The sequence below is a fragment of the Canis lupus genome, chromosome 13, assembly GCF_048164855.1.
Source record: "Canis lupus baileyi chromosome 13, mCanLup2.hap1, whole genome shotgun sequence".
NCBI lineage: Eukaryota > Metazoa > Chordata > Mammalia > Carnivora > Canidae > Canis > Canis lupus.
Genome location: NC_132850.1, coordinates 22,921,131 through 22,943,263, shown reverse-complemented (window position 1 = coordinate 22,943,263; position 22,133 = coordinate 22,921,131). Strand labels below are relative to the sequence as shown.

The following is a 22,133-nucleotide window of genomic DNA, read 5'->3' as shown; positions in this document are numbered from 1 at the left end:
TAGATGGGGACATTGAGGAAAAGTAGTTAAATTGTCTTTATGAGGTCATTTATCCAGTATGTGGCAGAAATAGAACTTAAACGTAGCTCTTTCAATCCACTGCCAACATTCTAAAATACAAAAAATAAATAATGCAATCTAAAATAATCACCTGGTACAGACAAATAAGTGAATAAATCAGAATGTTAGAGCAGATCAAAATTAGCATAAATTATTCAGATCGCTGAATCATTAGTTTTAACCTTTTATTAACTTTAAACTTTACATGAGGGATCCCTGGGTGGCGCAGCGGTTTAGCGCCTGCCTTTGGCCCAGGGCACGATCCTGGAGACCTGGGATCGAATCCCACGTCGGGCTCCTGGTGCATGGAGCCTGCTTCTCCCTCTGCCTATGTCTCTGCCTCTCTCTCTCTCTCTCTCTCTCTCTCTGTGTGACTATCATACATAAATAAAAATTAAAAAAAAAAAAACAAATAATTATAAAAAAAAATAAATAAACTTTACATGATACATACTAAGCCATGTAGTTAGTTTTAAAGCATTTCTACTTTATCTCTTTCATAACTATACAAGTTATATTTCAGAGTCATGAGAGATGATAAAGTTTTCAGAACAAAATAAAGACATATCAATGGGAGCATCCAAATCATATTGTTCCTAGAAATAATGGATAGAATTCTATCCATTATTGTAGTAGCTAACTTTATATAGTACCTACTACCAACAAAATACTGTTATATAAACAAAGTTATTGTATATCTTGAATTCATTTGACTATCTCAATCACTCATTGAAGAAATTAAAACATCTGGAGGTCTACTAAATAGCCTTAGATCCTATAGCTGATAAGTAGTGAAGCTGGAATTTGATCACAGCGAGTGAATTATCATTCTTTACTATCCTAGGAAATATTAAGTCATGAAATCTGTTTTAGCTTTATTGTAGATAATAGTGATTGTGGAAAACCCATCTTACCCAGTGCCCAAAGAATGTGACAAGACTGTCAATCATTTGTTAAATAAAAACATAGTGATTCTGACCATGATTATCAGATGAATGTCTTAAAATATGGTCTATTACTGTAAGTCAAAGTACTATCATTATCTATATAAAGTGAACATTCTGGTATTTGTGGTTATACTAAATATAAGCTACTTGTTGACAGAGGCTGCGCTTTGTTCACTCCTGTATCTCCAACAATTGGGAAAATGTATACAGTAGGTATTCAATAGCAACTATAGCATAAAGAATAAAGAAACAAATGTATTTCCAAAGTAGTATCAAAGATTTTAAAGGAAATAAGTCCAGATAATGTAGTAAGCATAAAAAAATCTAGGAAACATAAATTGTGAGCATTCATTTTGTGGTAATATGCTTTACAACCAAATAAATATAATTCTGTTCCTTTAGGTGACCTTTTATACTTATGGCTATTATCCATTTCAACTTTGCTCCTACTTTTTCTATCTAAAGATAGTTGTCTTTAGTAATTAAATTCTCCTACCCTGGTTTAATTTTACCATCTGAAGAACAAATTTTCATGATTCAATTTCATGTTTATTGATGATAAGTGATAAAAGTGATTTTGTATGTGCATCAATGGCATTTTAAAAAGATCAATTTTTTACTTCCGTTTCTTCTCACCAGACCATCATTCATGCATGAAAATACACCATGCCTTGCCTTCACTAGTTGTGATGTGTTTAGTTAAGAGTGAAAACCAGAAAGGAGTAATCAGACCTGGGTCCAAATGGTAACCGTTGCTTACTGATTAGACTAACTTTATAAAGCTTTTGTTTCTCCTTTTCATTTATCTACAAAACTGTGATAACATAGGAAATGTTCCTTTGATAATAAAATGAAATGTCATTATATAATTAGTAGAGCAACTGACATGGACAAAGAACCCTATAAATGTACCCTTTTCTTTACTAACTCTCCTTATTTTATATAAGAACTCCTCTTAGGCCTATGGGTGAGAAAGCTAATCGGGATGAAGGGCAAATTACAAATTCAAGGAAAAGGGACTTTTTTCTTTTCCTGGAAGACCATTATTGTCTACAACTGATAGCAATCAACAATTTTGGTTTCATCATCAATGCACTGTTGTAAAATAATATATTGGATTCCCAAAACAGCAAAGGCAAATTTTCATAGAAAAAGAATTTCTTTTTATAGTAATATAAGGTTTTCATAATCACATAATAACCAAAATTTATAATAAACATCACTCTACTCCTGTATCTAAAGTATGTCAGAAAGTCTTAGAAAGTGGACTTGGCGATTATTTTTTCCCACTAGCCAGATAAGAAAACAGAGAATCAGAGAGGTAATTGCTTAACTATTGTTGATGGCAGATTGTATGTGTGTATTATTCTTGCATATTATTTTTATTATATGGTAGTTTTTTAGTTGTGTGATCTCCCCCTATACTCCAGGACTCCTCACTGTGAAAGAGGGAGTTGGGTGAAGCCAAGACTTGAACTCAGATTCTCTCTGTGATAGAATTCTTTCCACTATAAACATCATTCTAATGAGCTGTATCAAAATGCAGTTTTAGGCAGATAGAGAGAGGACAAAATTTGATTAGTGTTTTGGTTGAAAAAAATTAAGTTTTGGGAATAAGTTTCTTGAACCAATCTGAGACCCTCAGTTTTTATAGAAGTACTTTCAGTTGATATGGCAGGGAAAAAAAAGTTGGTGGTTAATTAAGCCAGAATTTTTCTTGACTCTGTCACTAGATACTAGGAGAGCTTGGATAAATATGTTGACTTATCTGGCCCTTTATAAATGAAGATGTAAGAGGAGGTAATGTCTGTAAAATGAATATACTACACTAGATAGATTTTTTTCTTAACTCCATGCTACTATTACACACACACATCTATACTTTTTGATTATAAGAACTTGTTACTTCAAATAGAGAATGGTTTGACTTACTGAAACTTATGAGGGACATTTGCAAATAATATTTATTTACTAGTGAATCACAAAACACTTCCCTAGTTAAAATCTGTTTTCTCTTAGGACATTTCTTCTGAAAACTTCTTGTTTTATTTGGTGTGCCAGGAAAGAGAAGCTGTTAATGATGATCATACTTTCATGTAAGAACATCAACTCTCAGTAGTATTTAAAGAGGTTTGGTAGGTCTAAGATAATGTGAATAGTTTCAGAGAAGCATGCCTGAGCATCTGAATTTTTTTTAATGTGTCTTTGTTATTATTATTATCTAGTGTATTCAGTTTATAGAGAACTGACCCTTAGAGTACTTGAAAGTACCACTGAGCGTTCAGTCATCGAGAGAAAAATTATTATTTTAAAATACAATTTTTAATGGTCCGTTCATTATATTTCTTAGCTTTCTTAAGCAAAAAAAAAAAAGGAACTTTTGTGAAATATAAGTGCAATGTGCTCCAAAGATCATTTGTAATATTCTAATCAGTTACCAAATTGTTGTTAAGCTTTAGGCTTTGAGGCCGACTTACAGGTTTATATGCTTTCCTATGCTAAAAAATTTTAATTAAGAAGACTTAATTTTAATACAAATCATAAAACTCATTTATTATTCATGAGCTTGCAACACACACATATTCTTTAAAGACAAGAAAAATAGTCACTGTGTTATCTCCAATGTCTTCACGTTATATCATACTTCATAGTATGTACTGATACATCTAATTCATGAACTCTTTGGAAGATGCGACCTGTATTAAGGTACTTAAAATGTTTTGACAATGTCATTTTAACTCAGTATTTCTCTTCATAAATATTTTATAAAGTCATTAAGGCACGAAATACACTTTTAAGTTTGGGCTTGAGTTAGTCATTTTTCCTAACAGTTATTTATGAATCATTTACCATGTTCTTGTTAAATAAAAGACAAAGGCTAAAACGAAAAACTACCACAAAGCACAAAACACAACAGAAAATGCATGGTTTCTTCCTTGGAAATATATATATCATTTTCTCTAGGATTATTCCAAATGAGCAGAAGACCTCATTACTTGAATCAATTTTCTCTAAACGATGCCATACTAAATCCTATTTTAATATAATTATGTAAAGTACAATTCAAACAACTTCTATATGTCACACTTGAATAATGGACAAAATCATTTAAGGACAGATCAGAAAAACAGCCACTGATCGCTGTTCACAATGAAATTATAAGATGACTAAGAAATTGTGAGGGGGTATGGTAAATATTATCTGGGTCTTGTATAAAGTATGTAAAACAAATATGTATGATTCTATCACTCAAAAATTCAACTTGGAAGTGAATTTGCAAACCTTTCAAGACAACCAGGCCGTTAAAGTGATACAACATGGTTCATCAACATGAACTTTTCTACCTTTATTATTTTTGATAGTCACACACTTAAAATTTGTAACTGTTTGCACTAGGAAATCATTATAATGTTACCAATTCTGCCATAAAGAATGATAGCAAAAAATTTTAACTGTGTTTCACAAAGACATATTTAGGTAAACAATCATTACTATTAATTAATAGCTATGTAAGGACATACATGTCATAGTTAAGTTGTAAGAAGATTAGGAAGAAATGTACTAATGAGATTAAACTATAGACGTAAAGCCTACAGATGGTTGCCTTTTTTTATTTAATAATTCTAATTTAATGACTATAAACAAAAGTATCTTGATTTTGTTTCAGAATTTGCTCAAAATGAATAAATTTTCTGGCACATACAGAGAACGTGAGGCACTTTGATAAAATTTTACCTAATTTTTTCTTCTTTTGAATTTGGAATGATCAAATGCTAGTCAAAAGATATGGTGGGGCCAACATAAACATTTCTGTCTCATAGGTGTATCCCAAGGATTACCTGGGCCTCTTATTTAAGAGGATTATAGGATAAATGATTTTCAGTTGACTCCAGTAAATTGGGATTGAGTTTTAGAAGGCTCCACTTGCTTGCTATATTAATCTCTTATCTTAGAAAATAGAAAGGTGAATATTTCTGTAACAGAAATTTGTAGGATCCTCTCATTTTGTGCAAGCTCTAGTAATATTATTGTATTGTGAAATACTTACTGTTCTGTTAGGAATTCTGGGGTATTCTTTCTTTCAGATTCTTTTTATCTAAAAGGAAAACAACATAGCCACTGGTGAGTTGACTGCATAGTTCAGGATCATTTCAGACTGTCATTATTATAGATGATTAATTTTATTATGTTACATGTCTACTTAAAAATCTTCATATATATCCAAATACAATATAATGTCATGTATGTGTATATTTAGTATCTATAGAATAAGATAGATAAATAGTTGGAGGTCTTAAATTGGTTTGAAGAGCTAGAGATGAAGTTTCTGTGAGTAGTTTATATATTGATTTTTGTTACAGGTTAATTATGCTTCCTCCTAATATAGTTTTTCAACTTGAAAAATGAAATAATACTAATCTAGGTAGACGTTGTTACAGAATATTACATTATTTATTTAAAAAGAATCATGATTATTATTCAATTAAGTGCATGGTGCCATATTTTGTATTGCTGTGATTACAGTTAACCCCTGAACAGTGTGGGAGTGAGGGGCATTGACCACCCCTTGCAATCAGAAATCTTCGTATAACTTTTCTTCTACCAAACTTGACTACTAACAGCCTTCTGTTAACCAGAAGCCTTCTCAATAACATATAAACAATTGATTAACACATATTTTTATGTTATATGCATTATATACTGCATTCTTACAATAAAGTAAACTAGAGAAAAGGAAATGTTAAGAAAATACATTGACAGTATAGTGTGTGTATATATATATCTCCACAGATTTAGTGGACCCCTGCAGTCCAAACCTATGTTGTTCAAGGGTCAAGTATGTATGTGTGTGTGTGTGTGTGTGTGTGTGTGTGTGTGTCCCATCAGGGGTAAAGAGAAAAATAATCTCACATCACTGCATTAAAAAAAAAAAAAAAGTACAATTCTAGCTTAGGGAGTAAGAAAGTGAAATCCTTCCCGAGTCAATATTAGGAATTGCTTTAATGTAATAAAGATGTCAAGAATTTCTGATTTGATTTGACAAGTTAGCAACTCACAAATGAAAAATTTCACAGTGCTAGAGACAAGTGCCTTTTGATATAAGTTCTCATCAGTTTTAGTCTTCAAAAAATTTAGGTAGAATGGAAACCAAGAAAGAATGAAATATTTAAAAATAGGTTCATAATAGGCATGTTGCTCTGTTTCTAAGGGTTCTTACAGTGTCTGTTTTCAGCAGAACTACAACAATACTATAATGCTAGCAGCTCTGGCAATGGGTTCATATAGGTACTCAGCGTAAAAGATCTGAAGTGACAGCTATATTTTCAGAGCTGCATTTACTGCATCTGTTCAGTGGTTAAGCCTCCAAGGTCTGCTTTCTTTTTATTTCTGCTTGAAACTCCAACTGTTTTCTAGTAAAAGCCATTAGAAAGAGCATTGTAAGAATGCATTTAGATTTGCCTGGCCGACTCTTAAAATATGACTTTGAGCCACAATCAATTTTTGATAAGATTTCTATATATAGTTCCCGTGTGCTGACACTTTTCTTATTAAAACAAAAACTACAACCACATTCTATGAGTGTACATATTAAGGAACCAGAGTGACATAGTGCTCCTTACAGGAAATAATGGGGGTGGGTGGGGCTTGCTGAAGTAAATGGAGGTTTTCTACTAAAAAACTAAGAGAATATTTGACATTGTGTTTATTGTACATTAAGACTTACCAAGGGGCTGGCTTCCCAGAGGGATGCAGTGAAAGGATGAAACAGTTTTTGTGACTTATGAGCCATCTGCAGGAACTTGATTTCATTTTTGGATTTGATTTTTTTTTTTTTTGGTTTTGCCTGCACATCTATCACAAGGATGAATGGGCAAGCCTGTTCTACTCTAGGGGACAAACAACTATTTTACTTTTAATCTGTACACTGAATATGGATGCGAGTAGTATTTTTCTGGTAGCTAGTTTCTGTCTCTTGCATGTATAAACATCTTTATTTATTTAGGAAGAAAAAAGTGAAAATAGCACAGGATGATTTTGCACTTTCTGCAAACTATCTGGCTGTTCAGTAATGTAATTGGTATCAGTAGTTCTGACTCAGACAGTTTCCTGGTATTGAGACTTGGTACTTTTCATGTGTTTATATGATACTTAAAAAAGTGTGAATCTTTTAAGGTAGATTTATGTATTTTTTACAAAATTTTTTACAAAACTCTCTCATGTTTTTTAATCCAGTTTTAGAAGCAGGCCTGATATGGGAAAAAAAGAAAATAACTGAGACTTAGGGATTACTTTGCTTGACAACAGCTAGAAATTAAACTACTGTACCTTGCAGCCCTAATCGTAACCTTTTACAGCACTAAGCAAAAGCACTGTATGCTTTAGGCATAAGTATTACAAATGCTTGACTTGTTTAGTGGGAGGAGGGCACTATCTGTATTCATTTTAAATGAATATTTAAAAATGCACAGCTGTATTTTTTTTGAAGGGGCTTAGTTTCCAGAATGACAACTAACATGTATTCAACCTTTGTTTTAAAAAATCTAAAATATTTCATCTTGATGAAAATGTTGATTTTAATGGAGCTTTTACTAACATTTCACTGAACTAAATATTTAGAGTTGGATTTAAAGTATGCAGTATGAATCCTTGCAACATGGCCATTTGTAAACATTACCTTTTTGCCCCAGGTAGACTGGGATGGCATCAAAATCCCTACCCCATGTTTTAAATCTGAAAACTGCAAACTGTGGGTAAACTCAAAGTTCTTTTCCTTGGACATCTTCCAACTGAAATGCCATATCCCTAATCCTTATGCAATTTTGTTAGACATCTTTTGGCTTAAATTCTTATTCTTAGAACAGTGGTCAGCAAGTAGAGATTACTTTAAAAAGAAACACTATCCAGGTCATTAGTGACTGAGTGTAAGATTTCAAACACTAAAATAAAGCATTACGTGACAACACTTAAATGTATCACGTGATTCTGGATTAGCTCCTGGACCAATAAGACAAAAACAATTAGCTATTAAGAACACTACTGTGACAGTAGATGAAATTTGATTATGGACTCTGAATTTGACAATGGTATTAAATCAGTGGTATATTGTCTGTGTTTGATAACTGTTGTGTGTAAGAAAATGTCCTGCTTTAGGAATCATACTGAAATACATGCTAAAATACTTGGGATAGGCCACACCAGATCTCCAATTAATTCTAAATGGCTAGGAAAAAATTATGAACTGTGTATATATAGACATATATAATAATATATATAACATATATAACAATATAGACAGAGAAAATGATACAGAACAAAATCGTACCAGTAACCCAGGTAAAGGACATATGAGAACTTCTCAGACTATCCTTGCAACCCTTTTTTGAGAGTTTTTATAAAAGAGTAAAACAATCATTACCAAAAAATGAGATTATAAAATGATCTTAAAAAAAATAAAAATAAAGTGCCATTTTTCAGTATCTTTACAAAATACTTCACTAACTGTGGCTACATTATTTTGTTCATTAAGCACAAGATTGTTACATTCTATGTACAACTATAAAAGATAGTGACATTTACCTGGAAAATGGAGAGTATTAGGCAATAAAAGAAAAGTAATGCATCAATTAATAGAGTAAACAAACAAATGTTCTATTAATAAATGCAATCACTGTTGGTACCTATGGTGCTTCTGGAAGGAACGCTAGGAAGGAAATAACACAGAGGATGGGCTTTCCTTGAAAGAAAGGTAGAAGGGCAAAATATTTTTGCCTCATATTGTGGACAAAGGGATGTTTCTATTTCTTTCTTTTTTGTATCTAACCACTGACAGCCACTTAGGAGGCCTAATTTTATAAGCCTGTCCTCATTATGATAGAAGCAAATGTTTACCAACACAGACTGGAAAAGAGGGGGACAGGGATGAAGGCTTTACTCATTTTTCTGTTGTGACACTTTATTACACAAGTCGAAACACACAAAAACATTTGTTGGCAGTCATTACAATAATGACATATTGGGTTCAACCATGTTTAACATTTTCATTATATTCAAAATAATTATTTGAGAAGGGGGGCTGATAATGAGGCGGAATGGCACTAAGTCAGGAGAGTCCGTTTGTATCTTGAAAAGGAGGATGGGAATTAATTAAATGAGAAGCTCGCGGAAGTTAATTGGGAATGAGTGAAGATAAGGACACTATCAAAGCATGAAGAAATAAAACTATTAAAATAAAAGGTATAGCAGAAACAGCACACCCAAGAGAAAATGAACCCTGCAGAATCAGGAGTGTAGAGAAGCAGAGTTATGCCTGTGAGGGCTCCTGTTGGCTTCCCACCCCTACAATAGTGCCTGCCACATGAATAAATGTTTGCTGAATGAATAATGGTATATTGACAAAAGTAAAATTTAGTGTTATATAATCCGAGTCTGCTTCTGCCTCTGTCTAATGTGTGTCTTTAGACAAATCATTTAATCTAATTTTATCAGCTGTGAAATGAGACAGTGGAAAAAAAGGTGATTCTCCAAGGTGCCTTCCAGATCTAAATATTTCTGTATATGGTTCTGTTTATTAAAATGGGCAACTGTGAACAGTTTCGTAGAAGAGAACAGCCTTATATGAGTTTTAAATGAAGAAAAATGGGGAGAAATAGAAAACATGAATGAAAGAGCAATGCATCGATTCAAGTAATGGAAAATAAATCCCATCGAAAGAGACTTTAATATAGAAGAGAATGAAGGTGATTTATGGTTTTGTTAGAGGTGACATTTATTTGTACTATTGATACAGGCATGCAGATGTAGAGATCTTCATCTGTTCTTTTTATTATTATCAGAGTGACTTGTATACACTCCCCGCTTCCACCTTAGGCGTCCTCATGGAGACAGAAGTGTAGACCGTTCAAAAGAAGCCATAGATGGCAGGAGTTTATATAAATGTTCTTTTACCACAAATTCATAGAACTGGGACTGCCCATCTTGGAGAAAAGAAAGCTGAAGTAGCTCTTAGGATCTGTATTTAATATCATGAAGAGCAATTTAATTCAAGACCCACCTGGCACGATCTCTTATACCTCCACGAAACCTTTGATAATTAATACTGGTTTCCCCATGCATTTTCTTTTCTATAAGCTTGGTGAGCATCTACATTCTGCAAGACATAATTTAGCTTTTACTTCTACTTAATCTCATTATTTTCCTCTGTTCCATCTATGCGGAATTTGCATTGGCAACCAGAGGTGGCCATGTGCTTTGCATTTGTATTTAGGGTGGTCCTTAAGATGAGTTAGATGCTCAATAAACACCTGTCAGCCGGTGGGGGTGGGCATGATACACTTTGAGGTCAAAAAATGAACTGGAATGCTGATCAGCAGCTACCAAAAATGACTTCTTGGACATCAAGTATGGTTGGTAATCCTGGGAGTTTCTTGAGGCCCTTACCTTGTTTTTTTCTCATCAGCCTATTTCCCTAGGCATTTTGGGGAAGAGGTGCTGATGACCCATCATGGGGATGAAAAGTACACTGTTCTTGAAATAGAAAGGTCTAGTCAAGTAGCCTGAAGGCATGGGAAGCTGTAACCTGAAATAAGTTTATCACTTAGGTCTGACCCACAGCAGAGGTGAGCATGTGCCACTTGCTCAGCTTTGTCAGATCAGAGCGGAATATTTCTTATAATTCTTGATTGAAATCAAGACAACTGATTGCAATATGCTTATAAGAAAGTTGGGGTGTCAAGATGGCAAAATTAGTCCCTGTAGGAAAGAGGGGGTAGAAAAGAAAAGGAAGGTCTGAGACAGAGAGAGAGAGAGAGAACATGAAAGAACTAGACTATTTTCAGAGAATTTTGATTTCTGTACAAATTCTAGTACTCCCAACAACTGGAGACTGTGAATATTTATAGATTTACTATACTTTATCGATAAAGTAGATATATAATTGCTAATTTTACAAAAAGCAGAACCCAACTCAATATCTTTCCAAAGGGCTCCAAGGTAGCTATAACAACTGCACATTTCCTAGCAGGACAGAGGGTATTGGTGAAGTGACAAGCAATGAAAACAAGTTGACTCACATTTCCCAGTTTTGGAAGTTGGGTGTGGAGAGCGTAGTAGCAATTCTATTATATACACTTAAGGCTGAAGGAGAAAAATTGATTTATTTAAACCTCGGTTTGTTGCAAACTCAAGCCCAGCAAAGTGCCATTGAACAAATAAGTGGGATATTGGGCTAGGGTGTGAATATATGATAGTTCTATGACGATTCCCTCAGCTTTAGTGCTATGCTGTGTTCTGAGTTTAGTTCAGCACCATGGGAAGGTACCAAGCTGGCAGTTCAAGGCCAGCCATGACAAAACCACAACTAAGAAGCAGTCGCCGGTCTTCTCTATTTAACATCCATGTAGGGAACAATCATAGACATAAAAAAGAAAATAAGCAATTTCTTATGTCAAATTTATTCTCAAAGCATCATCTTTATCTCCTTCTAGCTGCTAAATATAGAGTATACAAATATAAACAGCAATACACATTGGTTCAGAGACAGCCTGGACCTTGACATTTACATGAAAACTGCCCTCTTCAAGATGCATGGTGGTAGGGTTGTATTTCAGGAGAAACGGAGTGGTTAAAAAAAAATATTTATAACTGCTATTTAATAAGCTGCATTTAGCAGATTGCATAAATTTACCACATTCAGATTTACAAGGATATGGTAAAGTAGTTGTTAAAACTATTTACATATGAACAAACTCAGTTCACAATTTTTTGGAGTTAGTAAGTGGTTGAGCCAAAGTCTACCAAGATTCAGTTCTGTCTATACCTAAATCCTGTTTTCCCCTAGCAACAAAGTCTCTGTGTTGTTAGAATAAATTTTGAGAAGGTAGAAAATCTATTTTCTGGTTATTTCTCTAACACATATTAGATGTTTATCCCCTGAAGCACTTCAAAGAAGTAATCTTAATTTCTTCATCTGTAAAATGGGATAGATAACACAATAGTTACCATAAGGAAATGATTAGATTAGCCAATTTGTTGAAGTGTCTTTGGTTTCGAAAAGTAACTGAATATATCTAATCTTAGAGGAAAAGAAACCTTAAAAATAGAAGCTTATTCAAAAAATGTTCAACATGTAACCTTTTTAAAATTAGAACTTCTGGAACCTGAATATCATTATTCCTATATTAAACAAAAGAATCCCAAATCAACCTCACAGTATCATCTACATATGAAGATTTAATATTATAAGACATTTGTCGTATAATTTTTAACTCTAAACATCTACATACTTCACATAAAATTATATTGGGTGAAGAAAAACTGTGAGGTCATGAAAGTCTAGAGATACATCTTCTCTTAATTAGAGCCTAAAAATTTTTTAACATTTTAAAAAGTTCTTAGATGTTGAGGAGCTGTACAAGGGAAGAAGTCCAAAGAACAGAATGGGATTTCAATTTTAAAAGAGAATATGAAGTGATTGTTTCAGAATATTAGACTCTAGATTCTCCCATCAATGGATTAAACCAAACTGATAAATTGAAAAGACCAAAGGAGGGGCAGCCTGGGTGGCTCAGCAGTTTAGCGCCGCCTTCAGCCCAGGGCCTGATCCTGGAGACCCGGGATCAGTCCCAGGTCGGGCTCCATGCATGGAGCCTGCTTCTCCCTCTGCTTGTGTCTCTGTCTCTGTCTCTCTGTCTCTGTCTATCTCTCTCTGTGTCTCTCATGAATAAATAAATAAAATCTTAAAAAAAAAAAAAAAGACCAAGGGAGATGGAGACTAAGAAATAGGTTTCCATAAGTAATAACCAACAATCTAATTCTCATTAAAGTATTATCTCTTAAAATGGCCATAAATACAATTTTATAAATCTTGTAAAATCCTAAATTAATGAAGTCAGAGAATTCAGAAGATAAAAAAAGTAAACATGTGTGAGAAAAAAATGGAGACTAGCCATCAAATCACGGGGGAATGTATAGTTACGTCCTACTACATTTTTCATTAGAGGAAGCAATTAGCATTAGATATTTAGGTGATGGTTCAATAAAATTTCAATTAAAAAACTGATATTATTTTACCTGGATTTGAAAAAGACGCTCATGTCATCCATGAAATGATATGAGGAATAGAATAAGAGCAGAATAAATGAGGCAAAACATGGGTGAGTTGTTTTCTCAGCTTTTATTCTTTAATCCTTCACTTGTCTAATGTGAAGAGCAACTAATTTTCTGACAAAAAGAATATGATCATGATTAATTTCTTAGAACAATTCCTTGGAATTGGCAAATTTCCCTGGAGGACTCCAGGCAAGGGTTAAAATGGTCAGTTCTGGACCCTCTGATAGGAAACTCAACTGAAGAACCCTACCTTCAATTTGAAATCAAAATTCATTTGGAATTACATACAATGGCAAGTGAATTTTATTGTGTTCTCAGTGCTCTCACTGTGGTATTTGCCATAGAAGCCCCTAGCATTGTAATTTCCTCTTTAGTTGTAGTTTAAGGTCGTGTCATTTTTTAAAAGAAACTGATTTCATTATAATCACTTTCATATCCTTGATACAGAGAAACAGGAAATAATCATGTAATAATTCACTTTAACAGACTTTAATGTAGTCTATGCAGTATCATCTATCACATGTGGATTTCTAACTTTACTAACAATCGAACTAAAATATCAATATAATGAAATCATTTGAATGCTAATTATATTAAGGATAGTAAACTTGGTTGGCAGAGGTTGATGGGAAGCACAGACCTTTTATTAGTCGAATACCAATCACAGTCTTATTGTCAGTACACTTGAGGTGGCCCCACATGAAGCCACCATTTCATCTCTATGTAATCAGGCAAATCACAACAAATATTTAGTTTCTCTAGTACTATTCTAGGAGTTTTGCAGAATAAAAGGAAGTAGAAGAAAAGTCCCTGTCTGTAAAATCCCAATTCATAACTCTATCTCAACATTTAGTACAAAATGTTAAAGTTTGTTTTGTTGTAAACTCCATGTCAATGGAAGCTCTCCAATCTTCAGTTCATGGTACTTAGGGCATATACAGGATTTCTAAATACATATTTGTTGAACTAAACTCTAGAAGAACCCAAATCCGTCTCCTTTCTCAACACAGCATCCTCTCACTAAAACTCTACTTTGCCAGTTTGGTGGCATAGTTGTATCACGGAGCTACAATTACTTGTAGATGACTTAATGCCAAGTCTGTTCTGGGTTTTTCTATGCATGCAAAAAACTTACTTGACATCTACAGAGTGTTGAGCTATTACATAAGGCATGAAATGTTTTTAATTATCTCCTATGACATTTATTTTTTATGATTTTTATTTTTTTTATTTTTTTAAATTTATTTTTATTGGTGTTCAATTTATTAACATACAGAATAACCCCCAGTGCCCGTCACCCATTCACTCCCACCCCCCGCCCTCCTCCTCTTCTACCACTCCTAGTTCGTTTCCCAGAGTTAGCAGTCTTTACGTTCTGTCTCCCTTTCTGATATTTTTTATGATTTTTAAAAGATTTTATTTATTCACGAGAGTCATAGAGACAGAGAGAGAGAGAGGCAGAGACATAGGCAGAGGGACAAGCAGCCTCCGTGCAGGAAGCCTGATGTGGGACTCGATCCCAGGACTCCAGGATCATGCTGTGGGCCCAAGGCAGACACTTTAACTGCTGAGCCACCCAGGTGTCCCTCCTATGACATTTATTTTTTAGATCTATTTTCATAGAGGCTTACTTGGAACTTACATAATTAAATTAATTTTGTGATCCTCAGTAGAAAGGAAAAGGGGCATAGGAGACATTTTGGCAGGTAGGGGCACACTTAGACATTTCTCATGTCAGAAATGTCTGACTGCAGAATATTCTATCTTATTCTATACTATTACTTTTTCTCTCTTCCAAGTAGATAACTGCTATCCCTCAAACCTTAGCCTCTTTCCCACTGGGTACCCATTTACTTCTCTTTTAGGGTCGATGAAAAAAAGGCAGAGTTAATTTTGTGATGTGTTTAGTATGGAAGGATTAGGATTTAGGATTGTCATTTTAACAGGGAGTAAGACCTGACTGAGTTGGTGAATTAGGGATATTCAAGCCAAAAATTAACAAAAAAAAATCTCCTGAATTTTCTGTAAAGTTGTAATGGATTACACATGATCCTAAGAGTTGGTTTCTGTATCGTAGTCTTCATATTCCTATATCAGAAAGAAGCAAATGCCATGAAAATAACATGGAAGACCCACTCAACACATCATAATCTACTAAAATCTCAAATTTTGTATTATTTAAAACTGATTAGAAGTATTTGCAGGAGGTATATAAAAATTACATAGTATTTTAACAAAGGAAACTTTTCTTATTGACTACTTAAAATACACTTTTAATATGGGAGGAATAAAATAACTGTGGCATTAATAGTTAATTTCATCACAAACGATGCTAATCTGATAATTATTTCGATTAATCTCAATATTATTGAGGAAGTTAATTTTAGGTAAATAAATCGTCAAATTTTAGGTGTTTATTCTGTACTTAACTGTGCATGTTCTATTCTTTCTGTTGTGTGTATATGTATGTACATACATATATACATACAGAATATATACACCTGTGTGCACACACCATGTAGACTTTCATGAATGAATGTATATATCACATATATCTGATAAGGAGATGGATAGGTGCTAGTCATGGAGGTAAGTGTGCATTAGTGATAAGAATTGAGGCAACACCACTGGAGACAACATACACCTGAGGAAACTCAACTTGCCTTCTTTAAATCTAGTCATTATCTATTTTTTTAAATATTTTTTTCTTTATTTATTTAAGATAGTCACAGAGAGAGAGAGAGAGGCAGAGACACAGGCAGAGGGAGAAGCAGGCTCCATGCAGGGAGCCCGACATGGGATTCGATCCCGGGTCTCCAGGATCGCGCCCTGGGCCAAGGGCAGGCACCAAACCACTGCGCCACCCAGGGATCCCCTCTAGTCATTATCTAAAGAAAATATAGGCACTGGTACTTGAAGACAAAGTAGAACTGACAATATCACATCACTTAATTTAAACATAAAGCTATTTAAACAACTATTTTTTAAGACTGTATTTACTTATTCGACAGAGAGAGAGAACACATGCAGGGGGAGCAGCAGGCAGAGGGAGAGAGGCCAGCAGTCTCCCCACTGAGCAAGGAGCCCCATGCAGGGCTCGATCCCAGGACCCTGAGGTCATGACCTGAGCTGAAGGCAGACACTTAACTGACTGAGCCACTCAGGCACCCTAAACAACTATTCTTTTTTCTTTTATTCTGTGAAGGCCTCACCAAAGCAACTGATGCAATTCCTTCCTAATACATATTCAGTAACTATTTTCCTGATGGAACACTTGGAAAAGTACTTGCCAAACGTTGTTCCACATGCGAAAAAAGAGAAATCTCAAGGAATTGCTGTTCTCGATGATTCTTGAATACAGAAGATATGGTGGAGAAGGGATAATTGAATCCACTCATAACTCTTAAACAAGGAAGACTAGGATGAGTTCTCTGTGAATACAAACTAAAGCCCACTGGAGTAGCAAAAGCCCTAAGAGCATATGGTATTTGTGGGATGATCATTCTTTGCATGAGTTTTGATAGGAAGAAGTGTCTCAGTTGGAGGTACCAGTAACGGAGGAACAAACTTATGGAGGGGAAAAAGCAATGGATGTGTTTGGGTTCTTGGTAGTCAGTCGGTATGGCAGGAAAATAATCATGGAAGGAGAGAGAAACAAGGCTGGAAAAGTAGACTGGGCTATACTGTGGACTACCTTAGAATGAGGTTGCAGAAGGTGACAAGGAGCAAATGCAAGTTTCTCAAGAGATCAGTTGAGTTTCTCAGAAGATCAAGATAGCAAAGCAATTTGGTCATGATCTTCCGGTCATAATTTACTTAACTCTGTACCACAAAAGCCTTGAATAAAATAGAGCAAAATTTGCAAGGAAAATTTTAAAAAGTGTGTTATGAAGTATATAAAGTTAACGATTTTGTTCCTTTCGTGAAAGGGTTCTTAACACTGAAATTCATGACGCATTGGAGAGAAAGACATTGCCTGACTTAAAGTCACAATATTTCCTACAGTTTGTTCTATATGGCACTGACACTCTGTACCTAAGAGGGAAAAAGAAAAGGAAACATAGACAGTGAAGCAAGTCTGACATAAAATTGAGCACCATGGCACTTAAGTGTACTAGAATTTATTGTGTTGTGGTTAGAAATCAGTGTAACATGCAGTTAAGGTAACTGTTGCATACATAGTTGAGTAAAAAAGAAGGGCTTTGGGGTACCTGGTTCAGTTGGTCAAGCATCTGCCTTCAGCTTAGGTCATGGTTCTGGAGCCCTGAAATCCTGGAATCAGGGAGCCCTGCAACCCTGCATTCCCTCTGCTCCTCCTCCCACTCGTGCTCGCGCCCTGCCTCCCTCTCTCCCTCCCTCCCTTCCTATCTCTCAATGAAATAAAATCTTTTTTCAAAAGAGGAACTTTATTTTGATAAACTAGTTGCCTATAAAATTATTTTTACTTGCAAAATGTTACTATATGACTTCTTAAAGGAACATTTGTCAACAGCTATGATCAATTAACGAACTGGCAGTTACCATGTAACCTCTCGTATTCACACTTACCATATCTATATAAAGAAAACTTCATTTAAGGTCCAGTAGCTAGAGCATAGTATTACATGCATAGAAAATATTTTAATTTCACAAGTGATGCTAAATTAATCACCAAGTCAGAAGTTGCAAATGTTTCTGAATCCGTATAGTTGGAAGAGGCGAGAGTATATGTCTGGTTTCATATTTTATTTACCTTTTCTGTTGCTCAGTTTTGAGAAGCATTCAAAAATATATTTTCTTTAGTTCTACAGTCTTCCCCAACCAATGTTAGCCACCTAATTTTATTTTTTCTTTGCTGGTTTGTACAGAGTACAACCAGCACAAGCACAGTACGCAGATTAAAAAAAAAACCCACAAAAAAACACTTTGTACTGTTGATGCTGATGTATGGAGTAATTTTCTCAGGCTCTTTCAATGCAATCTGCAAATGTATTAACAAAGGCTATAAAACAAAAACAATCTACACTACCTATAACACACAAGGGCGAAATATTGGAAAGTTTGAAAGCATAATTGATATCTGCATTAGTAGAAATTACCTAGAGATGAGAAAGTATCCTACTACCATGTAGGACTTCAAAAGCCAAGTATCTCTTGTATAGCTTCCTGAATAAGAGAGTAATGTTCCAACCACTGAACATAGGAAGAAGAAATATTTGTGACTATTGTTAACATAAAAGACTCCTTTGAAATAATGCTTTCAGAAAATCTGTAACTGTTATTATTCCAGGCTGAAAGGAAGGAACCCCTACATGTGTTTCCTATTTCTTATTCCAACTACTGTGTTGCCCCTGAGAGAAGGTCAGTGGTTAGAGTATAGTTTTTCCTTAAGGAAAAGCATAAAATCTTCCTCCAATTGCACAGTTATCATGCTGATATATTTCATTGCTTTGTAATACCATGTTCAGAAAAACAGACACGTTTTAGACCAAAAATAAGACTGTATTAGTAGCCATTAATCAGTCACACCTAAATAATGAATAGTGGGTTATACTTCTTTTGGTTTTGGGGGGGAGGGTCATTGACACACTCATTTTTTTTTTTTTAATCTAACAAAGGTACACTGAATGGTTACCATATGACAGATGTAGTTCTAACATCCTGTGGATACAAAGGATCACAGTACACGCATGGATTTTACTCTCCTGGTGCTTATAATCTCTGCAATGAATAAGTATGCTCTAACTTTCTCTCTGGGAAAAAAGACCGAATAGCAGTTAGCTATATCCATGCTAGTTTATCTTCATGTTTTTGCACTCAGAACCTCTGAAGCATCAGGCTGGCCACAAACATGCATTACATCACCACATTTACACTTCAAATTTCAGAAGAAGGATATGAGGGGATAACGTTTAAAAGTGTGTGGTTATATATATATATATTTTTTTTTTTTTGAAGGAAAGAAACATCTGATGAGTTCTTACAAGGCCAGTAGAACACAAATAACTTTCCAGAAAGGAAACTTGAAGTGGCTTGTCAACTATTATTTTTCTGAAGTTTTCTAACACATGTTTTTATGGAGATAACCCAAGATGATAAAAGTAATCATGTATTCCTACAATATTACTTGAATAAGCAAACAATAATCTCATCTTGAAGATTTGGTGATATTCAGTATGCTGCTTTTACTCTTTTATCCCAGTGAAATCTTTTATCAGTTCATACTATGCCTATGGAAAGAAACAGGCAAGTTCAAATACCCAGGATTTTATTAGGAGATACATCTATCCCCAGAGAGGCAACCGACCATTAACACTTGGCCGGTGGTTGATGCAAATTCATGATTAAGCGTGTCTCTATTTAAAGCAAATTCAAAATACTCGGTGTGATGGTATATCTTTAACTGTTGCAACATAATTTATCTTAATAAAATTTGTGTTTTTAAATAACTCGTTTCTATTGTTCCAAGTTAAAATATCTATCATATATTGTGTTTACTACTTCTGAGAAAAAAAGGAATCCATTTTTCAGACATTTTGGATGTAATATTATTTAATCATAAATTGGCTTCATAAATTTCCTTCTATATTCTTTCAACAGAGGTTTGATACACACACACACACGCGCGTGCACACACAACTTCTTTTGGTTTTTTTTAGCCCCTCTGATATAATAGGCACTGTTTAGAGAAGTGAATATTATGGCACACAAATTCCCTACTCTCATGTAATCGATGAGAAAGTGAATCAATATAACTCCAGGTCGTAACAATGGCTATAAGGAAAAATATAGACAGGGAAGGGCTTAAAAGAATGAAGCAGGAAGCAGAAGATGTTGAAGATGAAGCATAACAGAAGATGCTATTTTAGATAAGGTGGTCAGGAAAGTTAGCTCCAGAAAGAGGTTAGAGCAGAGACCAGAGTAAAAGTGAAAAGAGCAGCTCTGTAAGGATCCAGGGAAGACCCTCCCAGGTGGAGAGCACAGTTGCCTGAGGTAGGGCAAAGCTGCTTAGGCTCAGGATATAAGAGAAGAGCAAGCACACAAGTTGCTTTAATGCAGCAACGCATTTTCCAACTATTCAGGTTAGATTGCCTTGTGAATAATTTCAAAGGGTTTATTAAAAGGTATAAAAGGAACACATCCCTAATGCTGTGTGGATTTTTAAAGAGTCTTAAATACATTCTAACAGCTAAAAACAAACAGGTAAATCAAGTGATTTCAAGTGTTTTATTTAATATGGCTTTTTTTATTTAATTGACGAATGTCATTTTCTTATCAGGTAAAAACATGCTACGTGGATGAGAATGGGCAATGTTTTCCAGTGATCAATAGACAAATGCATTAAACATCCACAAAATGCAATTACTTCTTTCAGTCTTCAGTTCCTCATTTCTATAACCAGGACACTAGTTCCTTTGATCAGGAAATAATAGTAACTCTGTGTACTTAGAATATGTTTATAGAACAGAACTAATTCCTATTCTTCATAGATTAATAGCTTTCTTCTTTCTTGGAGGTGTTCACACAGAAGCATAAACTGCTGTGGTCAATATGTTAGAAGAGAAAAAAACCTCTAAACACCTCAAAAGGACTATTTCCTTAAAAATTATGAAAAACCAAAATAAACAATGCATAATGTGAATAAATCAAACTTTAAGATATAGGGGATCCCTGGGTGGCGCAGCGGTTTGGCGCCTGCCTTTGGCCCAGGGCGCGATCCTGGAGACCCGGGATCGAATCCCACGTCGGGCTCCCGGTGCATGGAGCCTGCTTCTCCCTCTGCCTGTGTCTCTGCCTCTCTCTCTCTCTCTGTGTGACTATCGTAGATAAATAAAAAAAATAAAAAAAACCTTTAAGATATAATTCTTTACTATAATATAGTATAGTAATAATATTATGCATTTGTATTTCAAGGGCCTTTTAAAATACCTACCTAGATTTTCTTATTTATATTGAGGAGGAAGATTTCATTTTGATGCAGCTGTGCCCTCATATGTAGACATAAGTGACTTCTCTTTAGCAAAAACAAAGTTTCCAAAAATGTATGTGTGCATCTGTATTACCAACCTTTTCAAAAAGACACTTATACAAGTAGTATGTAGTATTAAAAAAAAAAAAGCTGTGTTAGTGTTGGTTTTTTTTTTTTATCATTTCTTACCACTTAAAAGGTATCACACACACACACACACACACACTCCTGTGTACACTGAAGAATAAAACACAGCATATGTACCTGTATGTAACACATACATAAATAATGCACTTATACACGATACATACATGTGTTGTATATATATGTGCATGTGTGTATATATTTGATTAAGAAATAAATTACATTTTCATTCAATAATGTAAAATAATAACCAGAAGTCTGACACAAAGTGTACCTCTGATTTTTCTCTCTAGATTTATGAATTCCAAATGACATTCCCAAAGCAAGCTATTAAACTTAGTTTCTAATGATTTTAAAAATGGCTTTTAGAAACTCTAAGGTTTCAATATAATTTAAGCATCATTTCCCAGTTTCCCAGTGCTTCTATAAAGTTTAACAAGCAAATATCATTATATTTTGGCTTTTAGCTTAAGAGTTTTTAAAGTCAACTTAGAGAAAATGGAATCATGTTGATGAGACTCATGATTCCCATTGAAATAAAGTAACGATGGCTCAGATCTTTCTTTCTTTTCTTTCCTTTTTTTTTTTTTGTCTCCAAAGGACAATTCTTCTGAATTCAGACTTGAACGTTTAATATATGTATCATATCCAAATAATTCCAGACAAATCAGAACTGCCTAAATGGTAAAACCATACATAGAACTTTGGATAGAAAATCAACACTCATACTTGGTGTTCACAAAAATTAATTAGTATATACACATGTGGACTTTAGCTTTTGAATATGAATTCAGTATGCCTGAGGAAATATTTTATAAGCATATTTTAAATATGTGTGCTCTACCTTGGAATTGACTGTCAAAAGGTCACAATAAATGCAGGATTAAGTACCCTATCTTGGAGCTATTACTAAAAAAAATCCGTAG

At 34.4% G+C, this 22,133-nt stretch overlaps 1 protein-coding gene across 3 annotated transcripts in view; it reads right to left on the bottom strand.

Annotated features, from left to right (window-relative positions):
- The window catches only part of SYT1 (synaptotagmin 1), a 542,097-nt gene that overhangs the window by 352,510 nt on the left and 167,454 nt on the right, over positions 1-22,133 (bottom strand). For 2 of the 3 annotated variants that reach the window (XM_072772875.1, XM_072772876.1), the window contains one exon: positions 5,056-5,103. The exons of the other annotated variant lie outside the window; for it this stretch is intronic. The gene's annotated coding sequence lies outside the window, so the exon portion shown is untranslated. The remainder of the gene's footprint in view (positions 1-5,055; positions 5,104-22,133) is intronic. 3 annotated transcript variants of the gene reach the window in all.